The 20712-nt window shown below is 41.8% G+C and overlaps 1 long non-coding RNA gene across 2 annotated transcripts in view; it reads left to right on the top strand.

Moving 5' to 3' along the window:
- The first annotated feature begins 378 nt into the window (after positions 1-378).
- Positions 379-20712, top strand: part of LOC134357591 (uncharacterized) — an 88207-nt gene continuing 67873 nt past the window's right edge. For both annotated transcript variants that reach the window (XR_010020665.1, XR_010020666.1), the window contains exon 1: positions 379-576. This is a non-coding gene — a long non-coding RNA (uncharacterized LOC134357591). The remainder of the gene's footprint in view (positions 577-20712) is intronic.

Here is a 20712-nt window from a genome sequence, read left to right as displayed (position 1 = left end):
ACACAAGTGTGAAAGGACGCTGGCAGGGGAATGGGGCTGCACAGGTAGAAACTCGCTAAAGGTAAATTTGCACTGCTGGCCTGCTACAGAGCATATTGATTATGTTACTAACACACTATTTACGCAAAAAGAGCTGTTCTTACATGAAGCAGTGAGAATTTAATACTGCAGTCTAATCATAGTGGCATTGACTTGATGGAAGAGCTTCATTTTTTCCCCTCTCATTTGATAGCACCCTAATTCCCCTAGCAATCTGTGATGCAACACCTTTGGCAGTTCCAAATCTGAGATATTCCCAATGACACCAAATATAGATAGAATAAAATGCTCCAGAGTAGACTATATTTGTCTACAACTCTCATTGGAATTAATCAGCCACTCTGGGAAGGCAGTATGGTGTCTTGATATAGCTTGTCTGTCAAGGCCAAATGACTTTGGTAATGTAGTATGAATCACAGGCACAGGAGCAGGCTATCAGAATTGAGAACTGATTGACTGGCTCGATATACTTTTCAGAACGTGTGTGGCAGGCCTTAACTGTGAAAACGGATTTACTAATCCAGTCAGGAAATGAAGGTAAGATCCTGCTTTCAGTATTAAATGAGACTGGTACTAATTATGTATTTATCATTAGGCTGTTGATAGGCCCTCCTTTAAAAAAAGCCTGAAAGCACTAGAGTGTTGGCAACTACACAGTATAAAGCAACAACCCAGGCATATAGGAACATCAAACGTATCTATCCCGATACATTTGTCAGACCTATCAACTGACACAATAATGTTAAGTTTGGATTCTGCTGTTTATTACAACATACAGATAAAATAGGCTAAACATAATTTCAAAATGCATGTGCCTCACTGAAGCCCATTGCATATCCAGAGAATCTATAACACTTTCCTTCATACAGTGAAACAGCTTCCAAAAATACAGTTAAATTATCCCCTGATTGAATTGCCATGTAACAGAAAGTAGCATTATTCAGGACAAAACACCTTCCAGTTGAGCTTTGCTCTTTTGGCTCACAAGAACATTTAAAATTGTTATTTTTTATTGCCTTGTAAAGCTACAGCTTTTGCACATTTTCCTTACCAGGCTATGAACATCTCCCTGTATTAACTCATGAAGCACTTCAGTAAGTAATGTGTGTGTAAATACATATTTTACTACACATATAGACTTAGTAATTCAAATGAGAAACTTTCTATATTTCTCTATGTAAAAAGAATGTTTGATAAGAAATACACCCAATTAAACAATGGGATATTCATATGTAAGAAGTCCATTATGGAAAGCTTGAGGCCTTCCTGGCTTCAGTTCGATGGTTCTGACATTAGGTGATCCAATACTGTGGAATACCTTGGAATAGATTGCTGAGCCTCTGGCGATGATCTTTGCATCATCAGTGAGGATGGGAGAGGTTCCGGAGGATTGGAGGGCTGCGGATGTCGTTCCCTTATTCAAGAAAGGGAGTGTAGACAGCCCAGGAAATTACAGACCAGTGAGTCTTAGTTCAGTAGTTGGTAAGTTGATGGAGAAGATCCTGAGAGGCAAGATTTATAAACATTTGGAGAGGCATAATATGATTAGGAATGTCAGCATGGCTTTGTCAAATGCAGGTGGTGCCTTACAAGCCTGACTGAATTTTTTGAGGATGTGACTAAACACATTGATGAAGGCAGAGCAGTAGATGTAGTGTATACGGATTTCAGCAAAGCATTTGATAAAGTACCCCATGCAAGGCTTATTGAGAAAGTAAGAAGGCATGGAATCCAAGGGGACATTACTTTGTGGATCCAGAGCTGGTTTGCCCACAAAAGGCAAAGAGTGGCTGTAGGCGGGTCATATTCTACATGGAGGTTGGTGACCAGTGGAGTGCCTCCGGGATCTGTTCTGGGACCCCCTACTCTTTGTGATTTTTATAAATGACCTGGATAAGGAAGTGGAGGGATGGGTTAGTAAGTTTGCTGATGATACAAAGGTTCGAGGTGTTGTGGATAGTGTGGAAGGCTGTCAGAGGTTACAATGGGACATTGATAGAATACAAAACTGGGCTGAGAAGTAGCAGATGGAGTTCAACCCAGGTAAGTGTGAGGTGGTTCATTTTGGTAAGTCAAATATGATGGCAGAATATAGTATTAATGGTACGATCTTGGCAGTGTGGAGGATCAGAGGGATCTTGGGGTCCGAATCCATAGGACACTCAAAGCTACTGTGCAGGTTGACTCTGTAGTTAAGAAGGCATATAGTGTATTGGACTTCATTAATCATGGGATTGAGTTTAAGAGCTGAGAGGTAATGTTGCTGCTCTACAGGACCCTGGTCAGACCCCACTTGGAGTATTGTGCTCAGTTCTGGTCGCCTCACTACAGGAAGGATGTGGAAACCATAGAAAGGGGCAGAGGAAATTTACAAGGATGTTGCCTGGATTGGGGAGCATGCCTTATGAGAACAGGTTGAGTGAACTCGGCCTTTTCTCCTTGGAGGGACGGAGGATGAGAGGTGACCTAATAGAGATGTACAAGATGATGAGAGGCATTGAACATGTGGATAGTCAGAGGCTTTTTCCCAGGGCTGAAATGGCTAGCACAAGAGGGCACAGTTTTAAGGTGCTTAGAAGTAGGTACAGAGGAGATATCAGGGGTAAGTTTTTTACCCAGAGAGTGGTGAGTGCGTGGAATGGGCTGCCGGCGGCGGTGGTGGAGGCGGATACAATAGGGTCTTTTAAGAGACTCCTGGATAGGCACATGGAGCTTAGAAAAATAGAGGGCTATCGGTAATCCTAGATAATTTCTAAGGTAAGGAAATGTTCAGCACAGCTTTGTGGGCCGAAGGGCTTGTATTGTGCTGTAGGTTTTCTATGTCTCTATAAGTTTGCCTTGATTGGTGGGTCACACTTTAAGTACGTTCTTTGATGTCACTCTGACTCTCAGTTAGCTGTTCCTGTTCCAATACTGGACCAGGCTAAGTCAAACTCATTTAACTGAAGCCTGAGAGGCCTCCGTTCTTCCAACATGGACTTCCCATTGAATGCCATCACCTTCTACAAAGTGAAACCATCAACATACGTGACAAGGTTTCGCTTCCAGATGAGCTCAACGCTTTCTATGCTTGCTTTGATCAACGAAATCCCACAGCTCCCGATGACCCTATAATTTCAGTTACTGAGGCTGGTGTGGGAGCTTCTTTCAGGAGTGTGAATTCATGGAAAGCATCCAGCCCAGATGGGGCACCTGGCCGAGTACTAATGTCCTGTGCTGATCAACTGGCTGGAGTGTTCACTGATATCTTTAACCTCTTGTGGTCTGAGGTACCCACCTGTTTCAAGCAGTCTTCAATTATGCCGGTGCTTAAGAAGAATCTGCCTCAATGATTATCATCCAGTCGCACTCACATCCACTGTGATAAAATGCTTTGGGAGTTTGGTGATGAAACGTATCAACTCCTGCAGGAGAATCGACTTGGATCCCTTTAACTTGCCTTCAAGTGTAATAGGTCCACAGCAGATGCCATTTCATTGTCTCTTCAGTCAACCCTGGAATATCTGGACAGTGAAACTGCATATATCAGAATGTTTTTTCACTGGCTACAGATTGGTATTCAATAGTATCATCCCCTTAAAACCAATCAATAAGCTTCAAGACCTTGGCCCCAATACCTCCTTGTGCCACTGGTTCCTCGACTTCCTCACTTGCGGACCCCAGTCGGTACGGATTGGCAACAACATCTCCTCCACAATTACCATCAGCACAGGGGCACCACAGTGCTGTGAGCTTAGACACCTTCTCTACTCACTTTATACTTGTGACTGTAAGGCTAAGCACAACTCCAATGCCATATTAACATTTGCAGACAACACCACTGTCGTTGGCCAAAACAAAGGTGATGAGGAGGAGGTTGAAAATCTGGCTGAGTGGAGCCACAATAACAACCTTTCACTCAATGTCAGCAAGACCAAGGAACTGAGTATTAACTACAGGTGGAGCAAGCTGGCTGTCCATGAGCCAGTCTTCTTTGGAGGATCAGAGGTGGAGAGGGTCAGAAACTAAATTCATCATTGTTATAATTGCAGAGTATCTGTGCTGTGCCCAGCACATAAGTTCAATTATGAAGAAAGCAAGGCAGCGCCTCTTCTTTTTTAGATTCAGCATGTCATTTGAAATTTTGAGAAACGCCTATAGATATGTGGTGGAGAGTATATCAACTGGATACAACATGGGCTGGTGTGGAACAACTATGTCCTTAAATGGAAAAGCTTACAAAAAGAAATGGATACAGCCCAGTCCATCTTGGATAAAGCCCTTCCCACCATCGAGCATATCTACAGTTCATCGACAGCTGTCAGAGGAAAGCAGTATCAATCATCAAAGACCTGCGCCATCCAGGCCAATGCTCTCTTCTTGCTGCTACCACGAGGAAGGAAACACAGGCGCCTCAAAATCCACACCGCCAGCTTCAGGAATAGTTATTACCCCTGAATCACAGGGGATAACTTCACTCAATTTCACTTATCCCCTCACACAATGATTCCTTAAACTATGGACTCATTTTCAAAGCCTCTTCATCTCACCTTCTTGATATTTATTGCTTTTTTATTTATTATTATTTTTCTCTTTTTATATTTGCAGAGTTTGTTTGTATTTTCATATTGGTGTTTGTCTTGCTGGATGTAGTCTTTCATGGATTCAATTGCATTTCTTTGTATTTACTGTCAATGCCCGCAAGGAAATGAATCTCAGGGTTACATATGGTGATATATATGTACTTCGATAATAAAATGACTTTGAACTTTGAAACTTCTACTTATGATGCATATTATTTGATACTGAAGTGCTTCATAGTTTAATATAGGGCTACCAAACTTCCATCACTGGTCCAGAGACACATGGCATGTGCAGACTTTACCGCTACTTGCTCACATGTCCAGCTTCTCCATCCTTCAATATTCCACTGCAGGTTTATGTGTGTATTTTCCAGTGTGTCACCTCTACATTTGCAGGCCCATTGTGGGAGTACCTAACACATAAATGGCATGTGTTCTCTGTGCAGCAACCATTCTCAGTGTCTTTGCCAATGCAGAAGAATTTCTTGCTTAATGCGGATTTTGATGAACTGTATTAATTTTGCACTATCTGCCAGACAATAGATATAAAAAAATTGCACAAAACTGTACCAGGTAAATTTGCACCCACTTAACTGAAGCAAAGCAAGCGTCAATTACTTTGAATGGATTGCTTCGATGTGAGCCCATTGTACTACATGAACAAATTTCTTGTCCATTATATCTTGTAAGATCTGCTTATAACATTGAGAAATATACAAAAATTCTCAATAGATTTTTTTGTGATTCAATAGATTTGCTCTGCCAGTATAATATTCTCTGAATATCCTTTTTTCCTAGACATGAATGTGGAATTTCTTTTTAAAAGGACGCATTAACTGGGAAATAGAGTTTGAAAGCAGCATCTACTTTGTTTCTGAGGCTAGTTGTACCAATTGATATTTTGAAGGAAAAACGTCCTCAACTTTCAAATTAGTGGTGGAAATTCTTATTAGCCTCATTAGCATTTCTGTGTAATAAATATGTAAATTATGAGTTCACACAGGAGATTCAATTTTGTCCTCTCATTTCTTATTAGTTGTAAATGGGCTCTGACTCTGTCAGATAATTGGAACACTGCATACCAATAAGGCATTTCCTTGCACTTCTCTATTATCAGCTTAAGTGGAATGGGCAAGGCTGTTAGAGTTGAGATGTAAAAGTTATTACCTAGTTAAGTGAAAACCTTATGAATAATTGTATTGCTTTTGTTTGTTACAATCTACAGTAGGTGAAGAAATTTCTCAAAATATTTTAGCAATTCTAATATTTAATAAGTGTTCTTTTATTTCTATGTAACATCAGGAATTTTAACTGTTATTTGAAATATTTGGGTTTGTGCACTCAAACTGCACCTGTTTTGTCATTATTAAGGGTGGGATGATGATAATGGCCTTAATCATAGCTCAATGACTATACTGATTGCTCTGTTGACCACCATAGCTCAGAAGCTGAAGAAAAATCATAAATTCATCCTTTGGATAAAAGTTAAATTCATCCATTGGACTGAATCAGTTAATATTTAAAAAATATATCAGCTTCTTTTTAATAAATGCCAGGAGAGGAGATGACAAATGCCTTTCATATCCTAAACAAACAAAACAAGTAAACGTTTGCATTATGTACCCTCAGCAATGGGGGAGTTAAAGATTTCACTGGGCTCTTGGTGTCTGGACCTACCATGTCTTGTACCTACCTTCATCACAATATTAGAATGGACAATATTTAAGTGATTTGGCAAGTGCCTGAAACATGTTTTAATGAGGGCTCAAACACATGCTTCATAGTTCCATCTTTCAAAGTACCAACATGAGTCTAGAGTACATGTTCATGTTTTGATCAGATTTGCTGGCTTCTTAGCAGCAGCCATTAACTAGACTACCGGAGAATGCCAATCAATCAGGCTCTCAACTTCTACTGATGGAGATTCAAAAGAATAAAGAATGTCTTTCTGGGGTCCATAGTAATAGAGCAGAGGGCTATGCTCACTTTATTCTCAGACATAACCTGATAATGGCTGTAAGCATGAGCACTGGCTGAATCTGGTCTATTGCAACGTGAACAGTCTCTGGACACTCGATTGGTTCCTATCACCTGCCTGAATCTTCAACTATGTGCCAAGGTCAGTGTCACTTTCAGCATAAATCTACTGTCTCAAGATCCTGGATACATGAGCTATAATATACCTGCAAATGGACCAAGGCACATTTCTTCTGCCATTTAAATTACTGTACAGGCACCCATTTCCAAATTTATCAAAACTGTCCATATCTCAGAAAAGAGCATTGTGATTTAGACACGGAGACCTGAAGGAACAAATGTAAATTTTTGTAGAGGAAGGAATATAAGATTTTTTTCCCCTGAATTATAAATTGGTGAGTGTACTCTCTCATGATAGACTAATATGCTGTGCTAAATAGAACGTAATGAGAATGAATGAGAGCTCCAGACCTGGTGATAAATACACTCTGCAGTTTTATGACCTTAGATATAAATACCATTTCTGTTATGAATGGTCAAGTTTAACAGATATAGATTACAATATATTGTGAGGTCACTTTGGTCAAAAGGGAGAAATCGTGCAACGCACACAAAATGCTGGCGGTATTCAGCAGGCCAGGCAGGATCTATGGAAAAAGTACAGTCGATGTTTCAGGCTGAGACTCTTCAGCAGGACTGGAAAATAAAAGATGAGGAGTAGGTTTAAAAGGTGAGGGAGGGGGAAAGAGAAACACAATGCAATAGGCAAAACAGGAGGGGCGGGCCTCCAACCTGATGGCATGAACATCGATTTCTCAAGCTTCCAGTAATGCTCCCCACCTTCATCATTCCCCATCCCCTTTTCCATCTCTCACCTTATCTCCTTGTCTGCCCATCACCTCCCTCTGGTGTTCCTTCCCCCTTTTCTTTCTTCCATGGCCTTCTGTCCTCTCGAATCAGACTCCGCCCTTCTCCAGCCCTTTATCTCTTTCATCAATTTCCCAGCTCTTTTCTTCACCCCTTCCCCTCCCAGTTTCACGTGTCACCTTGTGTTTCTCTCTCCCTCCCCCAACCTTTTAAACCTACTCCTCACCTTTTTCTCTCCAGTCCTGCCGAAGGGTCTTGGCCCCCAGTATCGACTGTACTTTTCTCCATAGGTGCTGCCTGGCCTGCTGAGTTCCTCCAGCATTTTGTGTGTGTTGCTTGGATTTCCAGCATCTGCAGATTTTCTCTTGTTTGTGATTAAATTGTGCTATCCTGACAGTCAGAATTTGCCACACAATTTTGGTCCTAATTGGCAATGTGGCCTTGCCTGATGGTCTCATTCAAAACATCAACATTCTGGGGAAATATTCAGAAAACATGCTCAAACCCACACCAGAGCCATGGAAACAAAATCCAGGCTGCTAGTCTAATGGAGGACTGATAAGAATGCAGCACTGTTGGAAACCCTGAATAGAAAATTACATACTAAATGGAGACACTAGCTGCTCTCTCACCTGAAACTGTTTGAAAAAAAAAGAACATGGGCTTTGCTCTGGAAAGTTGCCGAATGGTTATTTTTCAATCAACTTTAAAACAGGCTTTCTAGCCATTGCTGTTTGTGGATCCTTGCTGGGTGCAAATTGGTTGGCATGTTTCTCATGTTAGAACAAAGTCTGCTCTCCAGAAATACTTAATCAGCAATAAAACATTGAATTACCAGAATCCAGGCCTGTCTTTCAATATTGATTTCATACCACATGCTGATTGCCAGCAAAATGAAAGTAAATGTTAGGGTTCTCTTTGAAGCCCTTGGGTCTGACTTTCAAACTCAAATTTGATTTATGTTAATGAAACTTCTCAGAGAAATAATTGCCTGTGATGCTTCAGCTTAAGCAAGAACTATGGCAAAGAAAACATCACATAAAAGCGAATCCTTTCAATCTAATCTGACTCAGTAACATCAAAGATGTTAGGGGAAAATATTGTATTATCTGACTGTCTTTTCAGTATGAAGTTTCTAATACAAATTTTAGAAAGCCAATGCTCGTTGAAACTTTCAACAAGGCACCATCTCTGTGACAATCAGAATCAGGTTTAACCTCACTGTCATAAGTCGTGAAATTGTCTTTGTGGCAGCAGTACAATACAATACATAATAACAGAGAAAAATACATAAGTTACAGTAATATATATATGTAAAATAGTTAAATTAAATAAGGAGTACAAAAATAAAAATAAAGAAGTAGTGAGTTATCATGAGCTCAATGTCCATTCAGAAATTGGATGGCAGAGGTGAAGAAGCTGTTCCTAAATTGTAGAGTGTGTGCCTTCAGGCTCCTGTATTTCCTTCCTGATGGTAGCAGTGAGAAGAGGGCACTCGTAGTGATGGGAGTCATTAATGATGGACGCCACCTTTTTCAGGCACCGCCCCTTGAAGATGTCCTGGATACTGCAGAGACTAGTGCCCATGATGGAGATCTCTCACACTCTCATGAGTGCTTCTGACAATATTGAATTGTTTTAATCATGAGTATGGCAGGGTTTTGAACATCATTGTGTTTTAATTCTGGGCTTTCAGAAGGTTATATCTGATAGGCAGAAACTGATAAGGTAATAACCCTTTTTACACCATATTTACTCCATTCATTTCCCTTTCTTGAGAGACATTTTAGTCAGATTCTGGCTCAGGGAAAACACTCATGTATACTTTCAGCAAACAACCTTTTGAAATGGCTATCACTGCTTAAATATCTTCATTGAAGTGACTTGAAATTTTCTTCTCTTATCTGACAACATCCTGCTGTAGAAGCAGCACCCCAGTGGGTGGTAGTCCTAGGTCATTTAACTTTTGTTGTTGGTGTATTTGCCCTTTCTATCATGCTGCCTATCACTGTGTGGCATAATTAGGCAAACCTTCTTAGCTAGTAAACCAGAAAGCTGTTGATGACTGCCTGTAGTGATTTTGTAATAACGTAAAAGGCAGAACAAAAGTACTGCATGCAAAATGCCATACAATCTTATTGACAATAATGTCTCTTCCATAAAACAACATATTTCTGCTTCTGTGATTTCCTACCCATTCATTACATTTTAATACCTCAGAGCTAACGTTTTATATATTTGCTCCAACCCCTGACTTTTGTACTCGATACAATTTCTGTTGATTTACACAGTTCAAACGTGTGCATTTACACACAGTGGCCACTTTTTTTAGGTATAGGAATCCAGTTTGGTCTTTGGCTGTCCATCCACTTCAAGTTTCAAAGTGTTGTATGTTTGGAAGTGCTCTTCTGCACACCTCTGTGGTAATGGGTGGTTTTGAATTACTGCTACTTTCCTGTCAACTTGAATCAGTCTGGCTATTCTCCTTTAATCTCTCTCATTACCCTAGGACTACTGCTCACTTGATGTTTTTTGTTTCTTACTCTGTTCTCTGTAAACTCCAGAGACTGCTGTGTATGAAAATCCCAGGAGATCAGCTGTTTCTAAGATACTCAAACAACCCCGTCTGGCACCGATATTCATTCCACAATTAAAGTCACTTAGATCACTTTTATTCCCATTCTGATGTTTGTTCTGAACACCATCTGAGCCTCTTGACCATGTCTGTGTGCTCTTATACATTGAGTTGTTGTGACATGATTGGCTGATCAGATACTTGCATTAACAATTAGCTGTGCAGTTGTACCTACTAAAGTGGCCACTGAGTGTATCTCTCTTTTGTTTTGCTGTAATGGTTCTGTTAGTAGTAAAACTTCAGATTTCCACAGAGCCTCCATTCTGTTTTTATCTATTATTCACAAATAAAACAGAGCAAAGAAACGATACTGGTCCAAGCACCGCAATGTGTAATTAAAAAAAGTTTCTCTGAGTATAGCATGATACCATTCACCATATAACTCGTGCTTGATCTCTTGTGGCAGCGCTTAATCAATATTGGCCTAGGATGAACTACCACTGAGCACTCTCAGGGTAGTGATACTTTTTTTAATGTAGTGTTGATAATTGTCCTGATCCTCTGATCTTTACTGATTTGGCTGTTTGGAGTCAGAGGGTAGAGGTCGAAGGGACTTATTCGAGCTGGAGGTCTATGATTAGTGATGTTCCACAGGGGTTTGTACAAGGACCTCCTTATTTGTGATGTATATAAATGATCTGAATGAAATGCAGATGGGTGGGTTAGAAAATCTGCTGATGATATGAAAATTGGTGGTGTTGTGGATGGTGTAGAAGACTGGCAAAGAATATAACAGGATATAGCTTATTTGTGGATATGGGCAAAGAAGTGGCAGATGGAGTTTAACCCAGCCAAATGTGAGGTATTGCACCATGGTAGGTCAAACGTAAAGAGACAGTACCTTGTTAAGGGTAAGATCCTTAACAGTGTTGAGGAGCAGATGAAACTTAGGGTCCAAGTTCATAGCTCCCTGAACATGGCTACATAGGTTGATAGGCATATAGTATTGTTGCCTTTATTAGACGAGGCATTGAGTTCAAAAGTCAGGAGGTGATGTTGCAGCTTTATGGAACTCTAGTTAGGCTGCGTCTGGAGTATTGCATACATTTCTAGTCACCCCACTATAGGAAGGATGTCAAGGCTTTGGAGAGGCTACAGATGGGGTTTGTCAGGACGTTGCCTAGATTAGAGAGCATGTACTATAACGAGAGGTTAGATAAATTTGGGTTCTTTTCTCTGGAGCAACAGAAGCCAAGGGGAGATCTGATAGAGGTTTATAAGATCATGAGGAGCATAGATAGAGCAGACAGACAGTATTGTTTTACAAGGTTGAAATGTCTAATGCCAAAGGGCATATACTTAACGTGAGAGTGGATAATTTCAAAGGAGGTGTGAGGCGCAAGTATTTTTTTTTAAATACAAGGTGGTGGGTGCCTGGAATACACTGCCTGGGGTGCTGGTAGAAGCAGAAACATTAGAGACTTTGAAGAGTTGTTTTGATAGGCACATGAATGTGAGGAATAAGGAAGGATATGGGCATCATGCAGGCAGGGGGTTTAGCTTAGTTGGCCATCTGATTACTAATTTAATTGTCTGGCACAATATTGTGGGTCGAAGGTCTTGTTCCTGTGCTCTACTGCTCTATGTTCTATGCTCTATAACACTCTGGTCAAAAGGCCTGTTATCCCACAATTCCCTCAAGGCAAGGCCTCAATTTCCAACCAGTCAATCACTCATTTACCACAGCCCCAATCTCAAATGTGAGTCCCATACTCTCATGTTTGGGTGTTCAGTAAGGATCAGTGAAGACTCAAGTCAAGTCACTTTTTATTGTCATTTCAATCATAACTGCTGGTACAGTACACAGTAAAAACTAGACAACATTTTTCAGGACCATGGTGCTACGTGAAACAATACAAAAACTACACTGAACTACATAAAACAACACAAAAATTACGCTAGACTACAGACCTACCCAGGACTGCATAAAGTGCACAAAACAGTGCAGGCATTACAATAAATAATAAAGAAGACAATAAGCACAGTAGAGGGCAGTAGGTTGGTGTCAGTCCAGGCTCTGGGTATTGAGGAGTCTGATGGCTTGGGGAAGAAACTGTTACATAGTCTGGTCATGAGAGCCAGAATACTTCTGTGCCTTTTGCCAGATGGCAGGAGGGAGAAGAGTTTGTATGAGGCGTGCGTGGGGTTTTTCATAATGCTGTTTGTTTGGCGGATGCAGGTGTGGTGTATATGTCCGTAATGGCGGGAAGAGAGACCCCAATGATCTTCTCAGCTGACCTCACTATCCGCTGCAGGGTCTTGCGATCCGAGATGGTGCAATTTCCGAACCAGGCCGTGATGCAGCTGCTCAGGATGTTCTCAATACAACCTCTGTAGAATGTGGTGAGGATGGGGGGGTGGGAGATGGATTTTTCTCAGCCTTCACAGAAAATAGAGATGCTGCTGGGCTTTCTTTGCTGTGGAGCTGGTGTTGAGGGACCAGGTGAGATCCTCCGCCAGGTGAACACCAAGAAATTTGGTACTCGTAACGATCTCTACAGAGGAGTCATCGATGTTCAGTGGAGACTGGTCGCTCCATGTCCTCCAGAAGTCAACAACCATCTCTTTTGTTTTTTTCACATTCAGAGACAGGTTGTTGGCTCTGCACCAGTCTGTTAGCCGCTGCACCTACTCTCTGTATTCCGAGTCATCGTCCTTGCTGATGAGACCCACCACGGTCGTGTCATTGGTGAACTTAATGCTGTGGCTCGAGCTATGTGTTGCAGCACAGTCGTGGGTCAGCAGAGTGAACAGCAGTGGACTGAGCACACAGCCCTGGGGGGCCCCTGTGCTCAGTCTGATGGTGTTGGAGATGCAGCTTCCAATCCGGACTGACTGAGGTCTCCCAGTCAGGAAGTCTAGGATCTAGTTGCAGAGGGAGGTGTTCAGGCCCAGTAGGCTCAGCTTTCCAATCAGTTTCTGAGGATTGATTGTGTTGAATGTTGAACTGAAGTCTATGAACAGCATTCGAACGTACATGTCTTTTTTGTCCAGGTGGGTTCGGGCCAGTTGGAGGGTGATGGCAATGGTGTCATCTGTTGAATGATTGGGACGGTATGCGAACTGCAGAGGGTCCATTGAGGGGGTCAGCAGGGTCTTGATGTGCCCCAAGACGAGCCTCTCGAAACACTTCATGATGATGGATGTGAGTGCAACAGGACGGTAGTCGTTGAGGCAGGACACTGAAGACTTCTTCGGCACGGGGACTATGGTGATGACCTTGAAGCACGTAGTAACGACGGTGCTGCTCAAGAAGATGTTGAAGATGTCAGTGAGAATCTCTGCTAGCTGGTCTGTACATCCTCTAAGCACTCTGCCAGGAATATTGTCTGGTCCAGCAACCTTCTGTGGGTTGACCCTGCACAGGGTTCTCCTCACATCGGTCACGGTAAGACACAGTACCTGGTCATTTGGAGGAGGGGTGGTATTCCTCGCCGCTGCATCATTTTCCGCCTCAAAACGGGTGTAGAAGTTGTTCAACGCATCTGGGAGGGAGGCATCACCAGCACAGGCAGGTGGTGTTGTCCTGTAGTTGGTGATGTCCTGAATGCTCTTCCACATGCACCGCGTGTCGCCGCTGTCCTGGAAGTGCTGTGGATTCGCTGGGCGTGTGCATGCTTTGCCTCTCTGATGGCCCGGGACAGTTTGGCCCTCGCTTTTGTTAGGGTTGTCTTGTCGCCTGCTCTGAAGGCAGAGTCACGGGTCCTCAGCAGCGCACACACCTCCGTGGTCAAACATTTTTCTTTCTCAGCAACCTATAAGAAGAATAATGTGGGCTGCCTTAATGACTATCGCCCGGTAGCACCCACATCAACAGTGATGAAATGCTTTGAGAGGTTGGTCATGACTAGACTGAACTCCTGCCTCAGACCCATTGCAATTTGCCTATAGTCACAGTAGATCAGCAGCAGACACAATCTCCGTGGCTCTTCACACAGCTTTAGACCACCTAGACAACACAAACACCTACGTCAGGATGCTGTTCATCAACTATAGCTCAGCATTTAATACCATCATTCCCACAATCCTGATTGAGAAGTTACAGAACTTGGGCCTCTGTATCTCCCTCTGTAATTGGATCCTCGACTTCCTAACCGGAAGACCACAGTCTGTGTGGATTGGTGATAACATATCCTCCTCGCTGACAATCAACACTGGTGCACCTCAGGGGTGTGTGCTTAGCCCACTGCTCTGCTCTCTATATACACATGACTGTGTGTCTAGGCATAGCTCGAATACCATCTACAAATTTGCTGACAATACAGCCATTGTTGGTAGAATCTCAGGTGGTAACGAGAGGGAGTATAGGAGTGAGAGATGCCAACTAGTGGAATAGTGCAACAACAACCTGGCACTCAACGTCAGTAAGACAAAAGAGCTGACTGCGGACTTCAAGAAGGGAAAGATGAAGGAACACATACCAATCCTCATAGAGGGATCAGAAGTGGAGAGAGTGAGTAGCTTCAAGTTTCTGGGTGTACAGATCTCTGAGGATCTAACCTGGTCCCAACACATTGATGTAGTCAAAAAGAAGGCAAAACATTGGCTATACTTTATTAGGAGTTTGAAGCCATTTGGCATGTCAACAAATACACTAATTGTTGTACCATAGAGAGCATTCTGACAGGCTGCATCACTGTCTGGTATCGAGGGACTACTGCACAGGACCAAAAGAAGCGCAGAAGATTGTAAATCTAGTCAGCTCCATCTTGGGCACTAGCCTAAAAAGTACCAGGACATCTTTGGGGGCCGGTATCTCAGAAAGGCAGTGTCCATTATTAAAGACCTCCAGCACCCAGGGTATGCCCTTTACTCACTGTTACCATCAGGTAGGAGGTACAGAAGCCTGAAGGCACACACTCAGCGATTCAGGAACAGCTTCTTCCCCTCTACCATCCGATTCCTAAAGGGATATTGAATCTTTGTACACTACCTCACTTTTTTAATATACAGTATTTCTGTTTTTGCGCAGTTTAATAATCTATTCAATATACGTAATTGATTTACTTGTTTATTTATTATTATGTTTTATTTTATTTATTTTTATTCTTTCTCTGCTAGATTATATATTGCATTGAACTGCTGCTGCTAAGTTAACAATTTCACGTCACATGCCGGTGATAATAAACCTGATTCTGATTCTGATTCTATTCATATCCTCAAGTTTTCTCCTCGGATCATTTGGAACAGACCTTCATTCCAGTAAATTGAAGCAGACTTTCAGAAAAACGTAAACCTGCAACCGTATTTTGCAGTAGGACGATACACCTGAGTAATACTCAGTCATTCTGCTGTCTTGCCCAGCCAGCACAGTTGCTTACGTTGATGAAAGGTTCCAGGCTTCAGCATGTAAATAACATATCAGCCAGGCAGTTTATGTTTATAAGAATTTCCAGCAATAGCAAGTTAATTTATTCAAACAGTATTTTTCTCTTGATCTCTAATTTTTAAGGATTTGCAGAGTTTTTTTATAATTGCTCTCAAAATTCATTGCGAAAATTTAGCAATCCAGGTGCCGGTTTAAAGGTGTGGATGCAGATCCGCACCCTTTGATCCAGAAAAGATACACTTGAACAGCTTAGTCTTTGCATGTAATAAATTGTTATAAGAGATTTTAAAGATGTTAATTTTTAAAACTGTGCTTCCCTTCTGCCACTATTTTCTCTTTCTTTCTAATCTATTCTTTCTTTATTTCACTTGACTTGATTCTACTTTATTCTCCTTTGTTTCCAAGTCCTTTAATCTTGTACAAACGCAGATTAAATATATAGCCAGTAAGGACTGCTAGTGACTAAGGACTCAAATTAACTCTTGCCTTCTGTCCATTCGTTGCTCCGACTCTTTTTCTCAATCTTTCTCACCACGGTTTTGCATCTCACTTACCATAAACTTCTCATGGTCGTGGAGCTAATTTTCAGAACAAATGGTAAAGTTTTAATCTATCATGACCACACTTTAGATCAACAGTCACCCAACGCTAGGTAGCTGTGTTGCAGTACAGACATTGTTTGTCTTTATGTATGCACACCATGTGGGCTGAGGATTAAGTGATTTTCCCCTCATTTACTGAAGCAACGATAGACTTTGCGCTCAACATTCTCCAAGATCAAGTTCCTCTGCCAACAATAGAGGTCCAGGTGAAAACCTGTGAAGCATCGACCACTTTCCTTAGTCTTGGAGCCATCGCTCTATAAAGAAAGATGTCAATGATGAAATTCTCCTTTACCGTCAATGCAGCAACACATTCTGTGGTAATTAGTGAAAAGGAATTTAAAAATCAAAAGCCTCTGGTGTGCCACATTACAGTAATCCCCACCCTCCCAAAGAGGCATGGATAGCTCCAGCACACATTATTTCAAGGCACAGGAAAAAAAAATTCATTGAGGGAATAAGGGAACCAACGTTTACATCTTCTCTCTGGCCTACATCTCCAGAATTAAAACCATTATTAGTTGGTTGGTTACCTACATTGTTTAAGTGCCTAACACCAGTCTTTGGGAAAAGTATGCTCCCTTCTGAGTTCTGACATAGGAAAATTGCTTGGTGACGGACAAAGATTCAAGGATTAGAAACATAGAAACATAGAAAACCTACAACACAATACAGGCCCTTCGGCCCACAAAGCTTTGCTAACCATGTCCTTACCTTGGAAATTACCCAGGGTTACCCATAGCCCTCTATTTTTCTAAGTTCCATGTACCTCTCCAGGACTCCCTTTAAAGACCCTATTGTATCCACCTTCACCACCATCGCCGGCAGCCCATTCCATGCACTCACCACTCTCTGTGTAAAAAACTTACCCTGACATCTCCTTTGTACCTACTTCCAAGCACCTTAAAACTGTGCCCTCTTGTGCTAGCCATTTCAGTCCTGGGAAAAAGCCTCTGACTATCCGCACGATCAACGCCTCTCATCATCTTATACACCTCTATCACGTCACCTCTCATCCTCCGTAGCTCCAGGGAAAAAAGGCCGATTCTCATAAGGCATGCTCCCCAATCCAAGCAATATCCTTGTAAAGATTCTTGAAGAAGGGAAACCCTTGTATTGACTCCAGGCAAACTTGATCCGTGACTGCTCAAGGTGGGGAAGAAGCATTCGGCATGCTATTGACTAGTTTGCTCAATCTTTGCTCATAAGACATGTTCTCTAATCCAGTCAGCACCCTGGTAAATGCCTGCACCTTCTCTAAAGTTTTCAAGGTTTGGAGGCACTTGGAGTCTAACGATAAATTAAGTCAAAATCAGCATGATTTTTGTAATGGAAAATCTTCCCTGAGAAATCTATTAGAGTAGCAAGTAGGATGGACAAAGAGAGGTAGTGGATGTCATTTACTCGAATTTTCAGAAGGCATTTGATAAGGTGCCACACGTGTAGCTGCTTATTAAGATAAAATCCCATGGCAGCACGGGAAAGATACTGGCACGGAAGGGGGACCTTTCCTGGCTGGCTGCCAATGACTAGTGGTGTTCTTCAGGGGTCAGAATTGGGACCACTGCTTTTCATACTGCTTGTCAATGACTTAGATAATGGAATTGATGGTTTTGTGGCAAAGTTTGCGGATGATACAAAGATAGGTGGAGGGGTAGGTAGTGCTGAGGAAGAAATGTGATTGCAGTAGGACTTAGACAAGTTAGAAGAATGTGCAGAAAAGTGGCAGATAGAATACAGTGTTGAGAAATGTATGATAATACATTTTGGTAAAAGGAACAATAGTGCAGACTATTATCTAAATGGGGAGAAGGTTCAAACATCAAAGGTGCGGAGGGACTTAGGAGTCCTCGTACAAGACCCTCTGAAGGTTAATTCACAGGTTGAGTCTGTGGTAAAGAAGGCAAAAGCAATGTTGGCATTTAGTTCAAAGGGAATAGAATATAAAAGCAAGGAGATAATACTAAATCTTTATAAGACACTAGTCAGGCGGCACTTGGAGTATTATCAACACTTTTGGGCCCCATATCTCAGAAAGGATGTGTTGTTATCAGAGGGAGTCCAGAGGATGTTCACAAGGATTATTCCAGGAATGAAAGGGTTAACATATGAGGAGCATCTGGCAGCTTTTGGTCTGTACTCACTGCCATTTAGAAGAATGTGGGGTAATCTCATTGAAACCTATCAAATGTTGAAAGAACTACATAAGGTGAATGTGGAGAGGATGTTTCCTGTGGTGGGGGTATTCAGAACTAGAGGGCACAGCCCCAAATCTGAGGGGAAACCCTTTAGAACAGAGATAAGGAAGAATATTTTTAGCCAGAGAGTAGTAAATCTGTGGAATGCTTTGCCACAGAGTGTGGTGGAGCCCAAGTCCCATGCATATATTCAAGGCGGAAGTTGATTGTTTCCTAATTTGTCAGGGCATTAAAGGAGATGGTGAGAAGGCAGGTGTACAGGGTAGAGTAGGATCCGGGATCAGCCGTTATGGAATGGCAGAGCAGACTCGATGGGCTGAATGGCCTAATTCTGTTCCTATGTCTTATGATCTTGTGGTCTTAAATCCTTCCCATAATGAAGCAACCAGAAGTGAACCAGAGTTTTATAGATCTGCAGTATTACCTCGGGGTCTTGAACTCAATCATTGGAGAGGGTCTGGAGGAGGTTCACAAGAAAATTCCCAGGAATAAAAGGATTGACATGCAGTACGATATGATGAGCTCTGGGCCTGTACTCACTGGAGTTTAAGAATTGGCGGGGGAGGTTCTCACTGAAGCCTATTAAATACTGAATGGCCTAGAAAGAGTGAATGTGGAAAGAATGTTTCCTATGGTGAGGGAAGGTAGGGCCAGAGGGCACAGCCTCAGAACTGAGGGATCCTCATTTAGCATAGAGATGAGGAAAAATTTCTTTAGCCAGAGGTAGCTGAATCTGTTGAATTCTTTGCCACAGACAGCTGTGCAGACTAAGTCATTGGGCATATTTAAGGCAGAGATTGATAGGTTCTTGATTAATCAGATCATCGACGGTTATGGGGAGAAGGCAGGAGGTTGAGGTTGAGAGGGTTAATACATCAGCCACGAGGGAATGGCCTAATTCTGCTCCGACGTCTTATGGTCAATCAACCAACTAATGAAGGTCAGCACACTATTTGCGTTGTTAAAAGCTTACAAATTTACGCAGCAACTCTGAGGGATCTATGGACATAACCCCAAAATCCTTCACCTTCTCCACACAGTTAAGAATCCTGCCAGTAACCTTGCACTTTGCTTTCAAATTTGACCTTCCAAAGTGTATCACCACATTTTTCTGGATTGAACCCCATCTGCCACTTCTCAACCCAGCTCTGCATCCTATCAATGTCCCTTTGTAACCTATGACAACCTTCTACACAATCCAAAGCACAGCCAGCCCTCAGGTCATCTGCAGATTTACTAACTTTCCCTTCCACTTTCTCATCTAAGTCATTTATAAAAATTACAAAGAGCAGGGGTACTAGAACAGATCTCTGCAGAGCACCACTAATCATGGACCTCCAGGTAGAATATGTTCCATCTACTACTACCCTCTGCCTTCAGTGAGTATACAGAACTCGTATCAACTCAGCTACGTTTCCTTGGATTCCATGCCAGTTGAGTTTCTGAATGAGCCTAAATGGTGATCTTTATTGAGTGGCTTACTAAAATCTATATACACATCTACTGGTCTACCTTCTTCAAACTCAGGCACATCAGGAACCCCTCACAAAGCTATGCTGAGTATCCCTAATTGGACAATCCTTCCCCAAATGTTTGTAGTTCTTGTCTCTAAGAATCTTTTTCAATAGTTTGTCCACCACTGATGTAAGACTGAGTGGTCTATAATTTCCAAGACTATCTTTGTTACCATTATTGAACAAAGGAATAATATTTCCCATTCTCCAAACCTGTCATACCACTCCTGCAGCCAGTGTGGACACAAATATCATTACCAACGATGCTGCAATTTCTCCTCTTATTTGTCGTAATAACCTGGAGTATATCTTGTCAGGCCTTGGAGACTTATCTCTCCTAATCTTCTTCAAAATGTCCTGTTCTATACTGACATCACATTTGTCAAGGTCACCCTCATAGGTAAATATTGAAGCAAAGTATTCGTTGAGGACCTTCCCTACCTCTTCTGACTCTAGACAGAAGTTTTCTCTTTTACCCTCAATCAGTCCTATCCTCACTCTAGTTGTTTTGATCTTTATGTAGTTTAAAATACCCTTATGGTTTTCCTTAATCCTACTCAGGTAGGACTTCTGACGCATTCTAGCACTTCTAAGTCTCTTCTGAACCTTCTTCCTGATTACCCTATAACTTGCAAGAGTGTTCTCTTATCTTTGCTTCCTAAACTTTAGAAATACTTCCCCTTCATCTTAACTAAATATATATCATATCTCTTGTCAACCATAGTTCCTTCACTCCACCATCTTTACCCTGCATCAAAGGATAAACCTATCCAGAATCCCACGCAAATGCTCCCTAAACAACCTTCACATTTCTGTTGTACATTTGTTTCTGAGAACATCTACTTAAACCTACCTTCTTTTTATTAACCTTTGCTAATTGCCTAATTACTTAATCAATTTGAAATTGAGCATAAATTCCCAACAAGCATCACTTTTTGCATCTCCCTCTTCTTGCAACAAGTGACAGCTCCCACTAGCTGAAACTGATC

This window comes from Mobula hypostoma, chromosome 16 (genome assembly GCF_963921235.1).
Source record: "Mobula hypostoma chromosome 16, sMobHyp1.1, whole genome shotgun sequence".
Taxonomy (NCBI): Eukaryota; Metazoa; Chordata; class Chondrichthyes; order Myliobatiformes; family Myliobatidae; genus Mobula; species Mobula hypostoma.
This window is presented reverse-complemented; position numbering and strand designations above follow the sequence as displayed.